We start from the raw sequence: 3,979 nt of genomic DNA on the forward strand, positions 1-3,979 counted from the left end.
TCCACAGTTCAGGAATGTGACTCAGTGGTGGAACCCCTGTCTTCTATGTAGAACCTCTGGCTCCACATGTGCAAAACTCCCCAGCTATCTATCACATCCTCATGAGCCACTCTCAGTACCATAACAATGACGAAAAAAAAAAGAGAATGGGAAAAGGAGCGTTCTTTTTTTTTAATCAAGGAACCAGTATCTAGAATAACTGCATGAAGAAATGCAGTGGTCTAAATGGGAATTGTTTTTGAACACCTTTGGCCCCAAAGTATAGTGAGAAGAAGGAAAGAAATTAAGTGAAGGAGAAGAAACACAAATATGAAAGTATGGGGGCCAGAAACAAAGCATTATCAGGTGCATTGATGGGGTTAAAAAAGGACAGAACTAAATATTCAAGCCAAAGGACAACAACAATGGAATCAAGAAACCCAAACTTTAACAATATAAACTTAAAATGAGGTTGTTATATTGGCAGTCTGGGGTGCAGACTGGGGATGGTATGGAATGCACTTGGGGAACATTGGTGGAGAGAGGTCAACACTAGTAGTGACTTCCTCACACCTCTATTCATTGCAGTGCTATTTACAATAGCCAGACTCTGGAAACAACCAAGATGCCCTTCAACAGATGAATGGCTAAAGAAACCGTGGTACATATACACAATGGAATATTATGTAGCTGTCAGGAGAGATGAAGTCATGAAATTTTCCTCTATATGGATGTACATGGAATCTAGTATGATATAGACACAGAATAGTCTCACTCATCTTTGGGTTTTAAGAAAAATTAAGAAGTCCCAGATCACCCCAAGTTTCCATCGCTGGCTGCGGGGTTGAGCTCTACCCTGGGTCCGGGTGCTTGGCAGTGGTAACTTCACCCCTGTTAGTCCTCCTTGGGCCCAGAGACACCCCTGCCTCAGTCATGCTGAGCAGAGTATGGAAGCGGCTGACTACCAAATGCTGTCGGTGCAGGAGCAGTTGTTCCATGAGAGGGTCCGCAAGTGCACTCCACTCTAAGCCACATCACCCTGACCCACTTCAAGAAGCCCGCTGAGTTCACCACAGTGGATGATGAAGATGCCACTGTCAAAAGATTGTGCTTGAGCTCTGCACCTTCACCCTGGCGGTCACCCTGGGTGCTGTCTTCCTCTTGCCCTTCTCCATCACCAGCAGTGAGGTGCTGCCTGTCATTGCCGAGGAACTACTACATTCAGTGGCTCAACGGCTCCCTTATCCCTGACCTCTGGAACCTTGTTTTTCTCTTCTCCAACTTGTCCCTCATCTTTCTTATGCCCTTTGCCTATTTCTTCACTGAATCTGAAAGTTTTGCTGGCTCCAGGAAGGGTGTCCTGGGCCGAATCTATGAGATGGTGGTGATGCTGATGCTCCTAACATTGCTGCTGCTGGGCATGGTATGGGTGACATCAGCCATTGTGGACGACAAGGCCAGCAGGGAGTCACTTTATGACTCTGGGAATATTACCTCCCCTTCAAAAAATGTATTAAATCTAAATAAAAATGAAAAAAAAGGAAAAATTAGGACATTATTGTAATAAAGCCCAAAGATAATAGAGATGAAAACCAGGAGGACCGGCTCACAATATGAAGCTCACCACAAAGAATGGTAAGTGCACTTAGGGAAATAACTACACTAACAACTATCGTGACTATCTGAATGAGTGAGAGAAGTAGAATGTGAGTGAGACTGTTCTGTGGCTATCTCTCTTCCTCTGACTCATTTCACTCAGCATAATAGTTTCCATACCCACCCATGTATAGAAAAAATTCCATGGCTTCATTTTTCCTGACAGTTGCATAGTATTTCATTGTGTATATGTACCACAGTTTCTTTAGCCACTCATCTTTTGTCAAACATAAAGCTGCAATGAACATGGGAGTGCAGAGGGCATTTTTGTATTGTATTTTTGTGTTCCTAGGGTAGATCTCTAGGAGTGGTATAGCTGGATCATATGGGAGCTCAATTTTCCAATTTCCAATTTTTTGAGGAATCTCCATATTGTTTTCCAGAAAGGCTGGAATAGACGGCATTTCAATCGGCAGTGAATGAGAGTTCCTTTCTCCTCACATCCCTGCCAGCACTGATTGTTCTTGTTCTTTGTGATGTGTGCCAGTCTCTATGGTGTGAGATGGTACCTCATTGTTATTTGGATTTGCATCTCCCTGATGATTAACGATGGGGAGCTTTTTTCATTTGCCTTTTGGCCATCCTTATTTTTTCTTTGAGGAAGTATCTGTTCATTTCTTCATTTCATATTTTGATGGGGTTAGATTTTGTTGTTATTGTTAAGTTCTGTCAGTACCTTGTATATCTTAGATGTTAGTCCCTTATCTGATGGGTATTGGGTGAATAGTTTCTCCCATTCTGTTGTGACCTTTATATACTAGTCACTGTTTCCTTTAAGGTACAGAAGCTCATTTTAATGTAGTTCATTTTTTATCTTTGCTTCCACAAGTTTGGACAGTGGAAGATGCCTCCTTGAAGATGCCTTTATCTCAATGTCATGGAGACACACCTATGTGTTATTCTATATACCTTATGGTCTGATATCAAAGTCTTTGGATTTGGATTTGAATTTGACCTTTGTGCATGGTGTTAGATGGAAGTCCAAGTTCACTATTTTGCATGTGGCTGACCAATTGTCCCAAGACCACTTGTTGAAGAAGCTTTCCTTGCTCCATTTTCTGTTTCTTACCCTTTTATCAAATATTAATTGATTGTATTTTGAGGAAAATTCTCTGAATACTCAAGTCTATTTCATTGATCTTTAAAGTTAGGGAAAGTATGCCTCCCATCTTCTTTTTCCTAAGGGTTGGTTTAGCTATCCGTGGGTGTTTATTGTTACAAATGAATTTTAGGAGTGTTTGATTCACTTCTTTGAAGAATGTCATGGGTATCCTTAGCGGAATTTCATTAAATCTGTACAATGCTTTGGGGAGTATTGCCATTTTAATTATTTTAATCCTTCCAATCCATGAACAGGGTATGTGTATCCATTTCCTTGAGTTTTCTTGAAGCATTGTTTTGTAGTTTTCTTTATATAAGTCCTTCACTTTTTCAGTTAAATTGATTCCAAGGTATTTGAGTTTGTGTGGCACTAATGTGAATGGGATTGTTTTTTAAGGTCCATTTTTTTTCTATCATTATTTGTATAAAAGACATTGATTTTTTTCTTTTTTTTAAGACCATTGATTTTTGTGGGTTAATTTTGTAGCCTGCCACTTTGATATATGAATCTATTGTTTCTAGAAGCTTTTTTCATAGAGTCTTTAGGATCTTCTAAATATAGTATCATGCCATCTGCAAACAGTGAGAACTTGACTTCTTTTCCTATCTAGATGCCCTTGATATCTTTTTCTTGCCTATTTGCTATGGCAAGTACTTCTAGTTCTATGGTGAATAGAAAAAGTGAGAGGGCGCAGCTTTGTCTTGTACCAGATTTTAGAGAAAAGGCTTTTAGTTGTTGTTGTTATTATTATTATTATTATCATGTATAATATTTGCTATTGGCTTGTGGTAAATGGCCTTGACTATATTGAGAAAAGTTCTTTCCATTCCTATCTTGTTGAGAATTTTTTATCAAATGCTTTCTCTAGAAATTAAACAACATACTTTTAAAAAATTAAATTTATTTTAAAAATCAGGGTTTACAAAGTTTCTCATAGTACAGTTATTTCTGGCATCCAGTATTTCAATACCAATCCCACCACCAGTGTTAACATTCCCTCCAATATTGACAAGTTTCCCCAACTTCCCTGATAGGTATGAGTATACTATACCCTTGAATGGTATGAGTAGATTATATAATATTTCTTGGTAAAACTAAATAACAATGGACTTATATTAAAAGAAAATTTGGGAGACTGAAGCAATAACACAGTGTGTAGAGCATTTGCCTTGCACGTTGCCAACCTGGGTTCAGTCCCCAGCATTCCAAATGATCCCCTAGTCACGCCAGGAGTGAGTTCCA

The 3,979-nt window shown here is 39.2% G+C and overlaps 1 pseudogene; it reads left to right on the forward strand.

The window, feature by feature from the left end:
- The first annotated feature begins 926 nt into the window (after window positions 1-926).
- LOC126001849 (protein LMBR1L-like) lies at window positions 927-1,506 on the forward strand (annotated as a pseudogene).
- The last annotated feature ends 2,473 nt before the right edge of the window (window positions 1,507-3,979 follow it).

Source organism: Suncus etruscus, chromosome 2 (assembly GCF_024139225.1).
Source record: "Suncus etruscus isolate mSunEtr1 chromosome 2, mSunEtr1.pri.cur, whole genome shotgun sequence".
In the NCBI taxonomy this organism is placed as follows: Eukaryota; Metazoa; Chordata; class Mammalia; order Eulipotyphla; family Soricidae; genus Suncus; species Suncus etruscus.